Source organism: Trachypithecus francoisi, unplaced genomic scaffold (genome assembly GCF_009764315.1).
Source record: "Trachypithecus francoisi isolate TF-2019V2 unplaced genomic scaffold, Tfra_2.0 Lachesis_group15, whole genome shotgun sequence".
Classification (NCBI taxonomy): Eukaryota; Metazoa; Chordata; class Mammalia; order Primates; family Cercopithecidae; genus Trachypithecus; species Trachypithecus francoisi.
In genome coordinates, this window is record NW_022681460.1 from 78,873,143 (window position 1) to 78,892,848 (window position 19,706).

At 39.1% G+C, this 19,706-nt stretch overlaps 1 long non-coding RNA gene across 2 annotated transcripts; it reads left to right on the forward strand.

The window, feature by feature from the left end:
* Nucleotides 1–2,534: 2,534 nt before the first annotated feature.
* On the forward strand, nt 2,535–13,743 carry LOC117097466. 2 transcript variants are annotated; one of them, XR_004442944.1, is made up of 3 exons: nt 2,535–3,857; nt 8,851–9,003; nt 11,155–13,743. It is a non-coding gene; the product is annotated as an uncharacterized LOC117097466 (long non-coding RNA). The 2 variants fall into 2 exon arrangements; XR_004442945.1 differs by having other exon boundaries at nt 2,535–3,813.
* Nucleotides 13,744–19,706: the final 5,963 nt, after the last annotated feature.

Here is a 19,706-nt window from a genome sequence, read left to right on the forward strand (position 1 = left end):
TTTACTACTAAATCCTCCTTGGACTCTTAGGTTTCATAAGAGTTATCGTAGGATTTTCTGGGGTAGAAAATGTAGCCCATTTTTTCCAGCTCATAAGCTACACCTTGACCTAACGTTAAGTAATGGATAAGTAAAATATGGGGCAGATATGCCGCAGAACACCGCACTGTTGTTAAAAGAGATGAAGTGGATGAGCATTGTGGTAGGCTGAATAACAGTGCTCCAAAAATGGCTACATCCACATGTCCACAACCTTTGCAGCTGCGGTTAGGTTAGTGATCTTGAGATGGGGGTGGTGATCCTGGGTACCTAAGGTGAGCCAATGTGATAACAAGGCTCCTTATCAGAGGTAGGCAGTAGGATCAACAGTAAGGAGTGGAACATGTGATGAAGGAAGTAAAAGGTAGGAGTGAAGCAAGCAATCAGCCATGAGCCAAAGAATGTGGGTGGCTTCAGAACCTCCAGAAATGACCAGTTCCACTGATACCTTGACTTTAGCCCAATGAGACTGATTTTGGACTTCTGACCTCCAGGACCGTAAGAGAATAGTTTATTTTTTTTTGGTGGAGGCATAACTAAGAATCTTTATTGATGGACATTTACATTGTTTTCAATCTTACCCTTTTAAGTAGATCACAAAATGTACATATGTCATTGTGTCTGTGTTAGTTTGTCTTTAGGATAAATTTCTAGATGTGCCTGGTTAAAGCATACACAGTCTTACATTTTTGATAGATTATTTGTAATTTTGCCATGTTGCCCTCCAGAGGGTTTGTAACTATTTACATTCCTGCTTGTTTTCGCACAGTCTTGCCAAGATAGTCACTAATCTTCTGGATTTTTGACCTTCTAATGAGAGAAAAGTAGTATTTCCATGTATTTTTAATTTGCAGTCCTTTTGTAAGTCAACATTGATCATCTTTTCACATGTTTAAAAATCATTTGTAGTTATTTTCCTGTGAACAATCTGTTCATATTCTTTGCTCAGTTTTCTACAGGGTTGATGGCCTTATTGATTTGTAGGAGCTCTTTGTGTAAGAGATTAGCCCTTTGTAATAGGAATTGTACATTTTAGCAAAATATTTATGACTTCTAACCTAGGTTATCATTTGTTTCTTTGTTTTGCCTACAGAGGTGTCTGTGTGTGTGTGTGTGTGTGTTTGTGTGTGTGTGTGTGTGTGTTTGTGTGTGTGTCTGTTGGCATGGAGGATTTGTAGGTTTTTGTATAGTCACTGTAACAATCATTGTTATGGCTTCTGGATTTTAGGTAATAGACTTTCCCACTTACAGATTATAAAAGAAATGTGCTACATTTTAGATAATTTTTTTTTGTTCTTTGAAGCCACTAAGTTTGTAATAAGTTATTATAGCAGCATTAGGAAACTAACATAAGCATACAAGGTGTGTAGATGTTCAAATCAAGCAGTTGAGTAAAATAAATTTAAAAACATATTACATTTTTTTCTAGGATACACACAGACCCAAGGACTATAAGAAGTATATTCAGGAAAAGGGAATGGGAGTTAAGATGAAGGTAGAGTGAAAAGACAAAATAATTAAAATAGACTGTTTTGTCCAGAGTAAGTGTGATATGAGCCATAAAGAAGAGAGTATAGTGAACACATCTCTGCATCTGAGATCTCCCATAACACTCCTCCTATCACATTGAAAACAAAGAAAGAAGGAAAACAATGGAATAAAATTGGCTGAAAAACACAGAGCTGGTTCTATGGAAAGACTTAGGTAAACCCCTGGCTTTTGTGACCACAGAAGAAAGGGAAAGGGAAGAAAACTGATTAACATTATCATTTGGTGTAAAAAATTGGTTTGGCCGCAGATATAGAAAATACTTAGAAATTAAATACTACTTAGATGAAAAACATTTTTTGGGGAGAATTGTAAATTACCAAAATTGATTCAAGGAATGGCTTAAAAAGCCCCAATGTGGTGGAAAATCAAAGAGGAATTTAAAATGTTCTCCCAAATCTAATCCTCCAGAAGCCAGATCCAGAGATTTCAAAAATAACCCAATTTCATCAATATCTTCAATAAATATGTGAGTCCTTAATCCGTTCTGCAATGTAGAAAATGACAAAAACCTTCTGTCCTACCCCTAATAGTAAGCCCAGGGAAGATTAGCAGTGTGATAAAGAGGAATTCCTGTTTAAGAAGCAGGTGACCTGTTTTCTAAGCATGCACATTCCACTTGTAAACTGGATGCTCTTGAGCAGTTATCCTAATATCTGCCTGCCTTATATACTCATCTGTCAAACAGGTGCTTAATAAATGCTGACATTAGCTCTGCCCTTCATCTCCCAGCTATTCTCTGATCTTCACTATTGGGTATGCTGTTGCCTCCCCTCCCCCTATAATTCAGAGCACATATAGACTGGGGCTATATGCCGTCAGAATTGGCTCAGACACTGGTATGGGATGGAGCCTATATCCATCCATAGGCTCCATCCCAGTCTAGTGTCTGAGCCAATTCTGACTGCATATAGCCCCACTCTACTCTTCCCCCATCTCTTCAATCCAAGACAGACTTTATCTTTGTGACTTTCATAGATTCTGGATGAAGAGGAGGCAGGGCTGACCACTGAACACCAACACGATTCCCTAGCAATCAAAGCTCCCCACATCCCACACTGTTCACCTCATCCCCCAAATAGCTTCATTTTCATGTCAAGGATTCTGTCTTTCTTCTTGCCAACCTGTCCATTTTTAGTCCAGGGTTTCCTGACTTGGTGACTAGGACACTAGAAGTTTGCAGGTATCAGTAGCAAGGGATTTCAGAATGCTTTCTTATACCAAATGTTATCTGTAGATTGAATATCTCATACACATAAGTGTTGCTATTTTTTCAGATGAACTTCTATCACTCTGAGTTCAAGCAAGAGACAGAAACCACATGGTAATGTAAATCAAGAGAAGTTTAATATAAAAAAATTATTCAACGGTGATGGAAGAGTAACTATAACAATGTAAAGAGAACTTTCAAGGGTATCTGAGGATTGAGGGAGAGTACCCAAGGAAGGACAACTTGGAAAGAGGGTTCTCTCCCTAAGGCTGGGGTTCAGGCCTTGTTGGAGAAGGTGTATTTGCAGTCCACCAGATGTCAGAGAAGCCTGCTATTTTCCAGGACCAGAGCTGGTCCATAGCTGCTGGGCAAATAGGATGCAATCTCTTGAAGCACAGGCAAACTGAGGCTGTGGTTAAGTGCACAGTCAGGCCACTGCTGGGGACATGAGGCCTGGAGCACACAGTGCCTGTGTTGCAGGGCTGTGAAGTGGCCACAGGCTCAGGATCAGGCCAAATAGTCAGTGAGGGACTGTGCCTCTGGGCAGGTGGTAGGGGCAGGGCACACAGCGGGATGGTCTTATACATAGTATCACTGATGGATAATGCAGCTGGAGCAAGAAGAAGAAAAGTAGCACACCAGAATCAGGAAGAGAAACTCGCTTTCTTCTGCATTACTGCTCCAGTGGCATCTGCTGACAAAGCTTAACGTTGTGCTCACTGTAAAGGAGAAATGCTTAAAGAGTTCAGTGCATGTTTGTAGAGCGGCTGCTGAAGAAATCTGGAACAAAGAGGTAATAAATTGAAAACTGGCATAGCACTGGTAGAATTAGTGAAATATAAATTTATGTTAAATCTCTGCTGATTCCTAGTTGATTTTTATCGTTATATATTTTTAATGAACAGATTTTTATTGTTATATATTTCTCAATTAACAGATATAAAGAAGAAGACATTAGCACGTGGGGAGTCCACAAGACATTTTGATATGAAATGTGGGTCCTTCTTCTTGACAAGGTGGGAATATGCTGCTCTAGCAAGATTGCAGTGATGAATCCCAGGTGATGCCCACCTGTTGGCTTGACTCTAAAATAGCGTTTTCCTGTCCAGCTGTCGGGTTTCTGTAACTCATACTATTAACTCTAGTGTGAATCATTTGCATAAATTATGGTTGCAATTCCTGAACTCCTGGTGTATCACTTCTTGACCTTCTGAGTCCCAGGATGCAATCAGCCCTGCAAATACCTGACGTTTTCTCTAACTACCTGTTCATTGTCTCAAAAAGCAGTCTGGTCACTTGTCCTTCTCACAAGCTAGGACAATGGATTGAATGAATGAGTGAATGAATGAATGCCTGTCCCCCTCCTCCATGGTTTTCAGAATTATTATTAAAAATGCATATAAAGCCTATGTCGAAATGTACCAAGAGCATAAATCATCATAACTGCTATTACTGATAATAGCCACACTTTTAAATGAGGCTTTATTTGCCTTTCAGTAGATCTCATTTGCAAATGGTGGTTTAAAAAAAAAAAATAAGTGGTTTCTACTTATAACTAAGCTCATTGGTAACTAAGCAATTCAAAAATTCTGCGGCATATATATTATCAACAAGACTCTGTTTTTAGACTCTACTCACTTGCAAACCCATGTCTAAACATTGCAGCTATAGCAACATGCAGGCCCAGGTGCTAAATCACCTGGTTGGGAAGATAGAAACCATCTCACATTGCATCTAAGAACTCTGACCTGAATTATATTTTCCAGGAAGTAGGTGAGAGTAGGGGAGAGGAAAGAAGAAGGGAGAATTAGAGCAAAAGTTAGTTTCATTTAAACTGAAACAAGTAGGTCAGCTGACATTGTGCTAAGTGAGCCTGCTCACTTTTCAGGTTAAAGTTTTTCCTTAAACTCAATTTTTTGGTAAAAGAAAAAAGGACAAGACAACTCTGGGATACAAATTGTGAAACTTGTAATGATGATGTGATACCTTAATTTGGTTAAAATGCATGACAGTGTAAGTCAGGACAACCTTTGGCTGACACAAATGAGGAGTTATGCTTAAGTGCACAAAAGCTTTCCCATGAGCCACTTGTTTTTGGTTTTAATAAGGCTTCATCTCTTTAAGAGGATTACCAGTAAATTCTTCTGCTAGTTAATACTAGAAAACAAATGGGAAGCCTGAGGGTTTTCCCCACAACATGGCTATTTCTAATATCAAGATTGTCACAGCCATTTGGGGGATGGGAGCACAAAGTCAAGAGAAAGCATCAAAAAATGTTTTGGGGTCGGGAAGTAACATGAAGAAACTCGTGCTTAAAGAAGAATATGTTTGCAGGTTGGTGATGTACACAGCTAAGCAGCCTAATAAACCGATGTAGTAATTCAAGTATAAAAGCCCTCAGAAGTTAACTAGTCAAGCCCCTTTCTAGTACAAAGGAGGAAACTGAGCCCCAGAGATTAGAGAGGAACTTGCCTAAAATCTCTTACCTGGTTGTTGGCAGAGCTATGACCAGTCTAAAAAGGTTTGGCTACTATTCTTTTCACCAAATGTTACTGAACTTTAGAGGTGACATGACATTCTCATTTTTAATGTTTTATATTTTGAGGTGATCTAAGAGTTGCAGATCCCAGGGGGTTATTTTTCCTTTGGGATCTTAGTTATAAATGTTCTTTTCTCTAACTGCAACCTCCTTATAGATTTCCTCTCTCTTTCCTCCAAGTCTACTCCAGTTGCTTTTCTTTTTCTTTTCTTTTCTCTCTCTCTTTCTTTTTTTTTTTTGAGATGAAGTCTCGCTCTGTTGCCCAGGCTGGAGTGCAGAGGTCTCAGCTAACTGCAACCTCAGCCTCCTGGGTCCAAGCCATTCTTGTGCCTCAGCCTCCTGAGTCGCTGGGAATACAGGCTCACATCACCACTCCCAGTTGATTTCTGTATTTTTGGTAGAGTCGGGGTTTCGCCATGTTGGCCAGGATGGTCAATCTGGCCACTTGAACTCCTGGCCTCAAGTGGTCCACGTGCCTTGGCCTCCAAACGTGCCAAGATCGTAGGCGTGAGCCACCATACCCAGTCTACTGCAGTTGTTTTCAAACCAATCATAGCATAACAGTTTTGTAACATTAGACATATTTCTTAGCTATTTTGTGTTTCAATTTCCACTATAATATAGAGAAAACAATACCACCTACCTCATGGGGCTGTTTTAAGAACAAATTAGTTAACATATATATAATACTTAGCGCTTGGCATATCAATGCTATATAAATTTTACCTATTTTTAGAGATAGAAATATAAGAGAAAGAGTTTTTGTGATACTTTGTTTATTTGTCCTATTCTGAAAAGTTCATGACACCTGAACCTGATCTTACATGAGCTGGTAAAGACTTGCTTGAAGGTCCTGAAGTTAATTCCATTCTTAAGGACTGCATAGTGAGCCTCCAAAATGCACATGCGGTGTTGCAGGGGAAGGTCTAGGATGGAAAAGATGGAAGGAAATGTCAGCTGGGGGATTGGGTGAATAAGAAGGTGAGAGATTAGAGAGAGGGAGAGACCCATTTGAGGAGCAAAGAGCAGCAACTCTTTTGATCCCAAGGAGTGTGTGTGTGTGTGTGTGTGTGTTCCAGGTATGGTATTATGATCACAACTGAGATATTATATTCATCTGATGCTCAAATCTCCAACCGCTCACCTCTTATGTGTGTAAAAGTTCTGTATCTCCAATAGTCTGTGAGGCATCTTCCCAGGAATATCCAGCTATTCACTCAGCACAACATGAGTTCATTTTCTTAGAGCCACCTCTGTTCAAAAACCCCATTTATGCCATCGGTAACACCTTCCCTCCAATCACTCAGACTTAAGATCTGTATTTATTTGCAACTCTTTACTCTTAAAATTTAAGCTGTAATGTATGCTAGGTAAGTGATCATGAGTAGACTATTTATATTTCTGATCTTTGTTTACTTATTTGTAAATCGTAGTTAATTTTAACTACCATATAATAGTTGATGAAAAGAATAATAGAACTACTACAGTAGTAGTATTTTTCTTTTCAACAACCAGTACGAGGTAGTGGAAATTAACTACTAAAAACTATTACTATAGTATTAATAGTAATGTGGCAGAATAGTATTAGTATTAGTAAGACTAAGTATATGGTATCAGAAATACAATACTACTACTAATAATGGCTACCATTTATTAAGTTCTATTTTCTCATTTAATCCTCATAACCACTCTATTGGGCAGGTTGTATTTTTATCCTTAGGTCATAGAATAAGAAAATGAAGCTTATGGAGGCTCATTCACATGTTCAGTAAATGTTTACTGGGTGTCTAGTGTGTGCCAGGAACTCTTCTAGAAGCTTGAGATTCACCAGTACAGAAGATAAGGTCCTCACTCTTATAAAACTTACAACCTAGTGGGGAAAACCAAGACAACAAATGAAACGATTACAAACTGTGAAGAATCCTGCAAAGTAAACAATAGAGTCTTGTGAGAGGGAGTAACAGGTGGCTGGGCCTGCTTTAGGCAGAGTAAGTCATGAAGGCATCTGGAGGAAGGTGACCTTTAAGCTGAGACGTAGGGATGAGGAGGATTCAACCCTGAAAAGGCCTGAGGGGAGAGTGCCAAGGCCTCTGAGCAGGAAGGAGCAGGCATACTTGAGAGACTTCAAGACAGGCAGGGGCTGAAGAAAAGTAGGGGCAGGAATGTTGGGGAGGATGAGGATAGGGAGGAGGGGCCTGGCCTAGAACATGGAGAGCCCCATGCACCACGGCCAGAAGTTTGGAGTTTTATTCTCATGCAATGGCAAAGCTGAATACAGTGAAAGCTGAGCAGCGAGTGGCTGATCTGAGTTAAAACTTTTAAATATTCCTCTGGCTTTATTGTGGCAAAAGGCTTATAAGGGTGTATGAGATAAACCTGGCATACTAAATAGGCACCTATTGCAGTAGTCGAAGCAGGAGATGACGGCGCTTGGACCAAAGAAGCGAGTAGAGATGGATACAAGGGGATAGGTGGGGCCTATTTTTTAGCTGAGAGCTGTAGAGGAAAGCGAGGAGAAGGGAGGAGCCAGAAAGATGTTTCTAGCTTAAGCAACTGGGTGAATGGCAGTGCCAATAACAGAGTTAGGAGGACCAGAGTAGTAGAAACAGGTGTTAAGAAAGAGAAATGGGACATGCAATCAAGAGTTCTATTTTGGCCATGTAAAAAAAAGATGATCCAATCGTCAATTAGAGAGTTGAATACAAGAATCTTGATGAGGAATCTGGCTAAAGGTAAAAATATGGGATTATCTGCATATACACTGTTTAGAACCATTGGCCTGCAGGAGAAAATACACAAAGAAGAGAAGGTGCCTCTGTTCTGAGCTCTGTGGAGCCCAGACATTTCTGAGACAGGCAGAAGAGAAGAATCCAGGTGCGTGAGAAGGGAAGCTTGTCCCACAGCACCCAGTTAGTAAGGAACTGACTGCCGATGCAACGTTTGTGAGGAGTCTTACAAAGTGCCCTGGCCCCTGCAACCTCAATTACTGCAACAGCCCCTTCCGCCTCAAGCTCCTCAGTCTGACTTTCAAGGCCGGCTTTGACTCCTCTCTCCTTCTCAAACCTACTTCTGACACCACAAATATTCCTACACACCCTACAACTTACAAAGCTCTAGAAGCCTGTAGGATGCACTTTTATGTAACAGTAACCATTGCAATGATAACATTCGTTCATTCAACACATATTGAGTGCTTGCTGTGTGTCAGGCTCCCTTCCAGCCTCCGAGGAGACTCCAGAGAACAAAGTCTCTGCTCTTGTGGGTTGACACTGGGGAGGGGGCTTCTCTAGTCCCGTTTTTTTTTTTTCATAGATCCCTTATTGGTCACACTCATTTCCATCTCTATAAATGTTCCCTCCTTCCTTCTCAGCCTCTTTCCTCCCCTCCACTTATCCAAATCCTCCATTTTCCATGGAAGCCAGCCAGGCTGAAAATAGCATGTTATGTTCCCACATATGAGCACTGATATATCTAAACATAAACACTACCTTATCACCGCTACTTCCTCCCACAGGGATGCACACCTACCTACCGAGTGACCTCCAAACAGAGACATCAACATAGAAACCTCCGCAGAGATAACCGGATCTCCATATTGCAAACCCATGCAAAAAGTAACCTAGAGAAACAGACGCCCAGATGAAGAGGGGTGTGAGTACAAGCTTTGGTGAGTAAAACCAAAGAGTGAATTTAGGGAGAAATGGGTACCGTAGAGAAAATGAATAGGGCTAGAGGAGATAGAGGAGAGGGTAAATAAAGGTCAACAAAGCAAATTTAGGACATTCAGACAGAATGCTAAGCCTGGATAGCTCCTAAAGGGCTTTTGGTGGTATTCTGAGCTCCCATGCCTAGCTCATTACCTACTGCCAAGATGAAAAGGCAGGGCTAGCCATGTTCAAAGCTTTTCTCAGGAGCCCAAATTCAGGGAAAGGCTCTTGCAAAGAAGGTCAGTGCATCTCCATCCAGCACAGGCTATATTAGGGAAATTTCACTGGGTGTTAACCTATTTAACACTAAAGCCTTCTCAACAATGTAGATTAGTTTAATGCTCTCTGATGGGGTTACGTAAGTAATTCTCTCCTCCGCTTACCTATAGCTAATAAACAACTTCCATTAGCACAAGTGACCTGGTCAAATAGTGAATTGTGATTTAGTACATGCAAAGGCTCATCTATATCAAACAGTGGGACACTGATTAGTTTCCTTCTATTCCAGCAGATGGAGCTACCACCTGGAAGGACTCAGTGTGCTTCAATGGCTGATGCCCACTCCTCAAAAAACAAAACCAAACCCAAAACAAGTGGTGTAGAGAGAAACAAGAATTACCAAAAGGGAAAATTACTTGGTCTAGAATTATTTTGTGATTGTCCAACTACCTGCACCAGTGTCTGACCGATAACCCATACTCAGTAGATAGTGAATGAATACATGTGACATAAGCTGATGACCAGACTGTAGCTTGAGTTTAGAATAGTAATTCTGTCTGCCTTTTCCTGCTTTGTTTTTCACTCCTGTCCCTTTGATCTTTGTATATTCCTGTCCTTTGGACACCCACCTCCATCAAAGTGTCACAGAAAAATTCTGTGAAACCTGACTGCAGGGTCAAAGTGATGTCAAAGGGAGGTTTGGGGAGAGGCACGTGATAAAAACAGCCCAGCTGAGGTTCCCATGTGTTTCCCATGCCGTAGCACTATGCCCTAGGCGGTGTTTCTCGAAGTGTTTCCCCAGCGTCTGCATCAGTATCAGCTGGGTTGTTTGTCAAACATTCCAATTCCCAGGCCACACCCCAAAGAATCTGATTCAGTGCCGCTGGGCTGGGGCACTCTAAGTAGTTCTGCAAAATGCAGCTTGAGAATCCCACTTGTAGGTTAAGGAGAGTGAACAATCTTTTATCCTTAATCCTGAAATCTAAAGAGTAGTGAAAACTGAAAACTGCTAGGCTTTCAGAACTCATTTTGGTGGCAAAATCTGATCCATGAAGTGACATCACACTATAAATGATCCTTATTTATTGCACATAATGTGGACATTCACACACTTCGCTGCAGAAATATTAGTGTGTTTGATTAGACGTAGCTCTCCCTGACCCTACTGGGAATGTTGATGGATGTATAGTATGTACACTGTGCTGAACTGTCTTTCTAAAATCCAAAGAATTCTTTTTTTTTCCTTGAGATGGAGTTTCGCTCTGTCGCTCAGGCTGGAGTGCAGTGGCGTGATCTCGGTTCACTGCAAGCTCCGCCCCCCAGGTTCAAGCGATTCTCCTGACTCAGCCTCTTGAGTAACTGGGATGATAGGCGTGTGCCACCATGCCCGGCTAACTTTTTGTATTTTTTCTGTAGAGATGGGGCTTCACCATATTAGCCAGGATAGTCTCAATCTCCTGACCTCATGATCCACCTGCCTCAGCCTCCTAAAGTGCTGGGATTACAGGCTTGAGCCACTGCACCCGGCCCAAAGAATTCTTGAATTCAGAAACACACTTGGCTTTAGGGGGTTCAAGTAAAGGGCACCTGTACTAATCCTCATGTGCAGTCTCTAGGTGGTGTTTGAAGTAGTACTATTTGATTTTTTTAACAAAAAAAGCCTAATAAAAGGAATGTTGGTTTGGGAGCCAGAAGACTTCATCTTTCTGGCTTCAATTCTCTACCCTGAGAAGGAGATGTCATTTAAATCTTCTGTCTCTAAAATTTTGATTTCCACACCTTCTTGCTTTCTTAAAAAATGTTCAGACATTACTGCCATAAAGATGAGATTGTTGTGTATTGTTGTTTGTATTACAAATTTAGAAAGGTGAAAATCGTTTTCTTTCTCATAGGTTTCCAGCAGATTCTTGGCTGACATTTCTGTCAGTGATGTGAAAGGACATTTACCCAGATTCTATAGATATTTTGATTATGCACTCAACAAACCTACAATGAAACTACCAGCATACAAAAGCAATTGTGAACTCCAGAGAGTGCTAGAAAACGTTATGGATGGGGGTATGGTTTATGTTAATTATAGAGGACTAAAGAGATGTAAAATAGGAGAACTGAAAAAGCCTCCAATTCCAGTGGCTCTTAGTGTGTAATTAGTCCAAGGGGCAGCAAGCTGCCTTCTAGCAGAATCCTTGTGATCCCAAAGCCTGCATGAGTGGGGCCCCTCTCTAGTGCTTTATACAGTAATTAATATTTAAATGATCTTGCTAAAGCCCTGTCAAGTCCTGAAGCAAGATTTTGAAAAACAAAACAAAACAAAAACCCATAAAACACAAAATGGAACAAAAAAATGAGCTCTGAGTTTGCTCTGTTGAAAGCAATGGGTGGAATTGCATCTCCCCATAATATGTATGTTGAAGTCCTAACCTCCAGTACCTTAGGGTGTGACCTTATTTGGAGATGCAGACATTACAAAAGCAATCAAGTTAAAGTGAGGTCATTGGGATGGGCCCTAACCTGATACAACTGGCAATTTGGACACAGACACGTTCAGGCAGAACACCATGTGAACATAAAAGTGGTCATCCACAAGCCAAATGGGAGAGGCCTGGAACAGATCCTTCCCTCACAGGCCTCAGAAGGAACCAACCCTGCTAACATCTTGAGCTTGTACTTCTGGCCTCCGGAACTGTGAGACAACAAATTTGTGATATTTTGTTACAATAACCCTAGCAAAATACACTGTGACACTCAGTTTCTAATCTGATGACAAAGGGAGGCATCTACAGTCTCTGAGGATGTGTGTATTTGGGCACTCATTTCACCACTGTCCCACCACCATTTACGTCCTATTCTTTGTTTTCCATTTGTTTCATCTTTCTAATTTTATCTTCTGTTTTTAAAAAAGTTTACTGTACTAGACATAACTTTATATGCTGTCTGAAATTCGTCTCAGGTTTACAAATGATATAAATTCGTAAACAAAGATTATCTGACCTTAAGCACATATGGCATACATGGTTGGGATCAAACAACTAACTAGCAAAATATTACTTTATAAAACAAATTAAACAGCAAAAAATTAAATAGTAAACTCCAACTCTCTTGGACCATTGGAAGAGGGCCTGCAAGGGACGACAAAGATTTCATAGAGCAAATGATTTCTACACTCTGGGAAAGAATTCTTCAGGCAGCATACCACTTTAAAATGGTGCTTGACTCACCAGAACATCAGGGCTGTCTTCAACTTTTCACAACACAGAGCAGAGAGAGAGGAAGATCACTTCTAGATGGAGTGTGGCAGGAATTTTGTGAAGTGTATAAAGAAGTTAGCAAGTGTATAAAGAAGATAGCCATTTTCTAAGCATCTGCTGTGTAGCAGGTACTCTGCTAGACATTTGTTATGGAATGAATCATTTAATCCTTATAATAGATTTGCAAAGATATATTTTAGCCCACCCGCATTTAAAACCAATAAATATGTGGCTTAGAAAAGTAAATTAACTTGTCTAAGAGCAAGTAATTAGTAAAAAGTTGAGCTGGGATTTGATATAAAGAAAAATCTGATCTAAACTTGACAAGATTTCTGCTTCTCCAAATTGCCTCCTTAAAGTTTACACATTGTTTGGTCTCTTCCATACACATCAAAATTATCAATACCTATAGAAATGTCTGATGAAAAGTCTTCCTTTAAATTAGAATATTTAGAAACTTTAGGCCCAGAGACTAAAAAGTATGTGAAATTAGTATAAAAGTATGTAAAATGTTTGTAAAGAAATGATGATACTTTTGTAGACCAATGTGGCATGCAAAACATGGGCCACAGAGGAAGATTAAGAAAAAAATATATGCAATCATAATAATAAAAGTGGAGTTACTCCAGACTATACTTTTTGCCAATTCCTTAGTGCAAAGGGATTGATAGTTAATTATAGAACCACTTTCTATATTAATTCTAGATATTATATTCTAATCCTTAGAAAGTAGACTGTGGAAGAACTAATAATCGCCCTCCAGGATCCAATCTCTTCTTCTCATAAGAGAATTTATGGTTGCCCAGCTAAAGCTTCTATTTTGCAGCACTCTTTGCAGATAGATATACCTATGGACTCAGTTCTGGCCAGTGGACTCTGAATAAAGGTACTGTGTGACACTGTTGGCTGTGCTCTAAAGCTAAGGGATGTGCCGTCTCATCCCCTGTGCTCCCTTTGTTGGCTGGGAAGCTGGCAGGGTGATAGGAGTTAAGCCAGCCATTACAGACTTTCAGATGGAAACCAGTTGTTGAGGATGAGAGAGCAACATAAAGAAGACCCTCAAGATTGTGGGGCTAATTTACCAGCCTGAATTGCCAATCTGCGTTTTTGTATTACAGGAAAATAAAGTGTGTGTTTTTAAAGCCACAGTTATTTTGAGTCTCATTGTAACTGCAGCCAAACCAATATTCTAACGAATAAACTATATTCTAACTAATAATTAAACAGAACACTCCATTCCCCAAATCTCCTGAATATGAATGTATGCAAGAATTCTCCATGTAGAACTATATCATTTATTTTGGTATTCATATTATGGTCCATTTTCTCCCAACAACTCATTAGGACTTGTCATTTCCTTGGTTTCTGAACTCTCTTCAACGAAAAGTCTGCCAAGGGATTCTGGCTTCTCACGTTGTCTTAGGAGTATCTTGACTGGGTCCGGAAACCCTGGGTCATTCCTTTTAAGAGCAGGATAGGTACAACTGGGAAAGTGAAGACACCATAGGATGATCTAATATTTATTAGTGATTTTGTTTATGCCCAAACAGTCCAAAAAGTGTCTGGAAATGTCTTCCATAATCTGATTTATAAGAACCCTTTGAAACCTGCGCAGCATGTTGGATCAGGATTTTCTCAGACTTGTCTGAGGTTTTTAGATCTAGTACATGGGCAGCTTCCTGAAGAGGGGTACAGGGGGAAGCATGTGTGTGGAGGAGGTGCTATAACCAGAATTCCCCTATAGTTGCCTTTTCTAAAATAGGGTTTAGAGAAGATGTGGGAGGAGTCCCCCTAAACCACTAAAATGTCTCAGTTGTAAAACTGATGACTCTTTGGTGAGCACACAAAGCCAACAGCTTCACGTTCTATAGTCCATTTAGATGAAGAAAGAAAAAGTAAAAGGGCATTTACCCAATTTCTGTGGATGATTGAACAGGCTATTGCACTATGCAAAACTAGGAAGTACTAAGCAAATACTAGAAAACTTATTACAGAGTTTGAAGCAGAGTTAGTTTCAGGTAGGATCAGGAATTGCACATAACCTCTTGAATTCTTTGTCTTCACTTTACATATCCTATAGCAGAAAACAAGGGGTCAGCCTCATATAATGGATGCTAGAGTTTAGGGGGGCAAGGTGGGATGGAGGAGGCAAGGAGACCACCTGGGGATATTAGCTATATCCTGCCTTATAAGAAATGCTATAGGGGGCTGGGCGCGGTGGCTCACACCTGTAATCCCAGCACTTTGGGAGGCCGAGGTGGACGGATCATGAGGTCAGGAGATTGAGACCATCCTGGCTGACATGGTGAAACCCCGTCTCTACTAAAAATACAAAAAAATTAGCCAGGCAAGGTGGTGGGCACCTGTAGTCCCAGCTACCTGGAAGGCTGAGGCAGGAGAATGATGTGAACCTGGGAGGCAGAGCTTGCAGTGAGCTGAGATTGTGCCACTGCACTCCATCCTGGGTGACAGAGCAAGATTCTGTCTCAAAAAAAAAAAAAAAAAAAAAAAAGCTATAGGGAGCTCTTCAAGTTGAAACAAACAGCAAAAAATGCTAACAATGTGAAAACATGTGAAAGTATAAAACTCACTGTAAAATAAGAATATAGTCAAATTCAGGATACTCTGATATTGTAATGTATGTGCATAAATAACTTTTAACTCTGATATAAAAGTTAAAAGACAAGAGTATTAAAAATAACTATATCTATAATAATTTGTTAATGATACATGATATAAAATAGAGGTAAATTGTGACATCAATAACATAAAATATGGGGAAGGAAAGGTAAAGTGTAGAGCTTTTCTAAATTTGACTACTTACTTTTACAGTGAGCTTTATACTTTCATATGTTTTCATGTTGTTAGTTAGAATCTTTTCATTTGTTTTCATGTTGTTAGTTAGCATCTTTTCATTTCAACTTGCAGAACTCCCTTTGGCATTTCTTATAAAGCAGATCCAGTGGCAATGAACTCCCATATGCAATTGAAGTTGAGTTGTTTTCTGCTTAAAACAGACTATTATAACTACAAGATGCTTTATGTAAGCCTCATGGTAAGCACCCACCCAAAAAGCTGTAATAGATACACAAAAGATAAAGAGAAAGGAAGCAAAGCATATTACCATCAAAAATCATTACATTATAAAAGAGGACAACAGAGGAAGAATGGAACAAAGGAACTAAAAAATAGTGAGAAAACAACATGGCAGTAATAAGTTCTTCCCTATCAATGATTACTTTAAATGTAAATGGGTCAAATTCTCAAATATAAAGTCATAAAATGGCTGATGAATCCATCAACAAAAGACCTCCCTATGTGCTGCATACAAGAGACTCACTTTAGCTTTAAAAACACACACAGGCTGAAAGTAAGGAGATGGGAAAAAAATATTGCGTGAAAATGGTTACCAAAAAAAGAGCAGGAGTGTCTATACTTACATGAGATAAAATATACTTTAAGTGGAAAACTGTCACAAGAGTCAAAGAAGGTTACTATATAATAATAAAGAGACCAATTCATCAAGAGGATGTAACAATTGTACATATATATGCACCCAACATTGGAGCACCTAAATATTCATATATTAAGCAAGTACTAAAAGAACTGAAAGAAAAAATAGACAACAACAAAATAATAGTACGGGACTTCAGTACCTGACTTTCAACAATGGATAGATCATCCAGACAGAAAATCAAAAAGAAAACAGCAGACTTGAACAATGCTATAGGCCAACTAGACCTGATATACATGTACAGAATATTCCGCCCAACAGCAGTAGAATACATGTTCTTTTCAAGTGGACATGGAACTCTAGGATAAATTATGTGTTAGGCCACAAAACAAATCTAGGAAAATTAAAATCTTATCAAATATAGTTTCTAACTGCAATAGTATGAAACTAGAACTCAATTATAGGAGGAAAATTGGAAAATCCACAAATATATGAAAATTGAACAACATACTCCTGAGCAATAAATGGTTCCAAGAAAATATTTTTAAAAATCTTGAGACAAATGAAAATGAAAACACAACATACCTAAACTTATAGGATGAAACAGAAACAGCTGAAGAGAAAAGTTTATAGTAATAAATGCCTACATAAAGGAAGAAAAAAGATCTCAAATAAATAATCTAAACTTACACTTCAAGGAACTAGAAAAAGGAGAACAAACTAAGTCCAAAGTCAGCAGAAAGAAGGAAATAATAAAGACCAGAGCAGAAGTAAGTGAAATAGAGGCTAGAAAACCAAAAGCAAAATGCAATGATACTAAGAGTTGGTTTTTGGAAATAATAAACAAAATTAAGAAACTAGGTAAATTAACTGAAGAGAGAAAGAAAATTCAAGTAAGTAATATTTTACAAAAAGAGGAGATATTACAATGATATCACGGAAATACATAGAATCATAAAAGATTACTATTAACAATTATATGCCTGGCTGGGCGCGGTGGCTCACGCCTGTAACCCCAGCACTTTCGGAGGCTGAAGTGGGTGGATCATGAGGTCAGGAGATCGAGACCATCCTGGCTAACACAGGGAAACCCTGTCTCTACTAAAAATACAAAAAATTAGCCGGGCGTGATGGCACACGCCTGTAGTCCCAGCTACTCGGAAGGCTGAGGCAGGAGAATGGCGTGAACCTGGGAGGCAGAGCTTGCAGTGAGCTGAGACTGTGCCACTGTACTCCAGCCTGGGCGACAAAGTGAGACTCTGTCTCAAAAATAAAAAATAAAAATAAATTGTATGCGAACAATTGGGTAATCTAGAAAAATGGATATATTCCTAGAAACATACAATTTACCAATACTAAATGATGAAGAAATAGAAAATCATTACAGGCAAAGAACAAGTAAGGAGATTGAATCTGTATTTGAAAATCTTTTAGTGAAGAAAATTCCAGGATCTGATGTCTTCACTGGGGAATTCTATCAAAGAATTCTTCTTAAAGAAGAATTAGTGCCAATCTTTCTCAAACTCTGCCAAAAATTTAAAGAGGAGGGAGCACTTTCAAACTTACTTTACAAAGTCAGCATTACCCTGATACTAAATCTGGAAAAAGACATCACAAGAAAAAAAATTGTAAGCCAAGATGAACAACGATGTAAAATCCTCAATAAAATACTAGCAAGCCATATTCAATTGCATATTAAAAGATCATACACCATGATCAAGTGTGATTTATTCCTGAGATACAAGGATGGGTCAACATACACAAATCACAATGTGGTATATCTGTTATGTGATACACCACATTAACAGATTGAATAATAAAAATAATATAGTCATCTCTATAGATGCAAAAAACCCACATTTGACCAAATTCAACATCCTTTCAAGATTAAAACTCTTAACAATGTAAGTATTGAAGGAATGTACTTCAACATAATAAATGCCATACATGACAAGCCCACAGATAACATCACACTCATTGGTGAAAATCTGAAAGCTTTTCCTCTAAGATTAGGCATAAGATAATGATACTCAATCTCAATACTTCTATTCAAGGTAGCATTAGAAGTCCTAGCCATAGCTATTAGGCGAGAAAAAGAAATATAAAACTTCAAATAATAAAGGAAAAAGCAAAATCACATGATCATATGATCTTATATATAGAAAACAGATCACATGATCTTATATGTAGAAAACCTCAATGACTATAGATTCAATGTCATCCCCATTAAGCTACCAATGACTTTCTTCACAGAATTGGAAAAAACTGCTCTATAGTTCATATGGAACCAAAAAGACCCCGCATTGCCAAGACAATCCTAAGCCAAAAGAACAAAGCTAGAGGCATCACACTACCTGATGTCAAACTATACTACAAAGCTACAGTAACCAAAACAGCATGGTACTGGTACCAAAACAGAGATATAGACCAATGGAACAGAACAGAGCCCTCAGAAATAATACCACACATCTACAGTCATCTGATCTTTGACAAACCTGACAAAAACAAGAAATGGGGAAAGGATTCCCTATTTAATAAATGGTGCTGGGAAAATCAGCTAGCCATATGTAGAAAGCTGAAACTGGATCCTTTCCTTACTCCTTATACAAAAATTAATTCAAGATGGATTAGAGACTTAAATGTTAGACTGAAAACCATAAAAACCCTAGAAGAAAACCTAGGTAATACCATTCAGGACATAGGCATGGGCAAGGACTTCATATCTAAAACATCAAAAGCAATGGTAACAAAAACCAAAATTGACAAATGGGATATAATTAAACTAAAGAGCTTCTGCACAGCAAAAGAAACTACCATCAGAGAGAACAGGCAACCTACAGAATGGGAGAAAATTTTTGCAATCTACTCATCTGACAAAGGGCTAATATCCAGAACCTATAAAGAACTCAATCACATTTACAAGAAAAAAACAAACAACCCCATCCAAAAGTGGGCAAAGGATATGAACAGACACTTCTCAAAAGAAGACATTCATACAGCCAACAGACACATGAATAAATGCTCATCATCACTTGCCATCAGAGAAATGCAAATCAAAACCACAATGAGATACCATCTCACACCAGTTAGAATGGCGATCATTAAAAAATCAGGAAACAATAGGTGTTGGAGAGGATGTGGAGAAATAGGAACACTTTTGCACTGTTGGTGGGACTGTAAACTAGTTCAACCATTGTGGAAGACAGTGTGGCAATTCCTCAAGGATGTAGAACTAGAAATACCATTTGACCCAGCCATCTCATTACTGGGGATATACCCAAAGGATTATAAGTCATGCTTTTATAAAGACACATGCACACGTATGTTTATTGTGGCACTATTCACAATAGCAAAGACTTGGAATCAACCCAAATGACCATCAGTGACAGACTGGATTAAGAAAATGTAGCACATATACACCGTGGAATACTATGCAGCCATAAAAAAGGATGAGTTCGTGTCCTTTGTAGGGACATGGATGCAGCTGGAAACCATCATTCTCAGCAAACTATCGCAAGAACAGAAAACCAAACACCACATGTTCCCACTCATAGGTGGGAATTGAACAATGAGATCACTTGGACACAGGAAGGGGAGCATCACACACCGGGTCCTATTGTGGGGAGGGAGGGATAGCATCAGGAGATATACCTAATGTAAATGATGAATTAATCGGTGCAGCACACCAACAAGGCACATGTATACATATGTAACAAACCTGCACGTTGTGCACATGTACCCT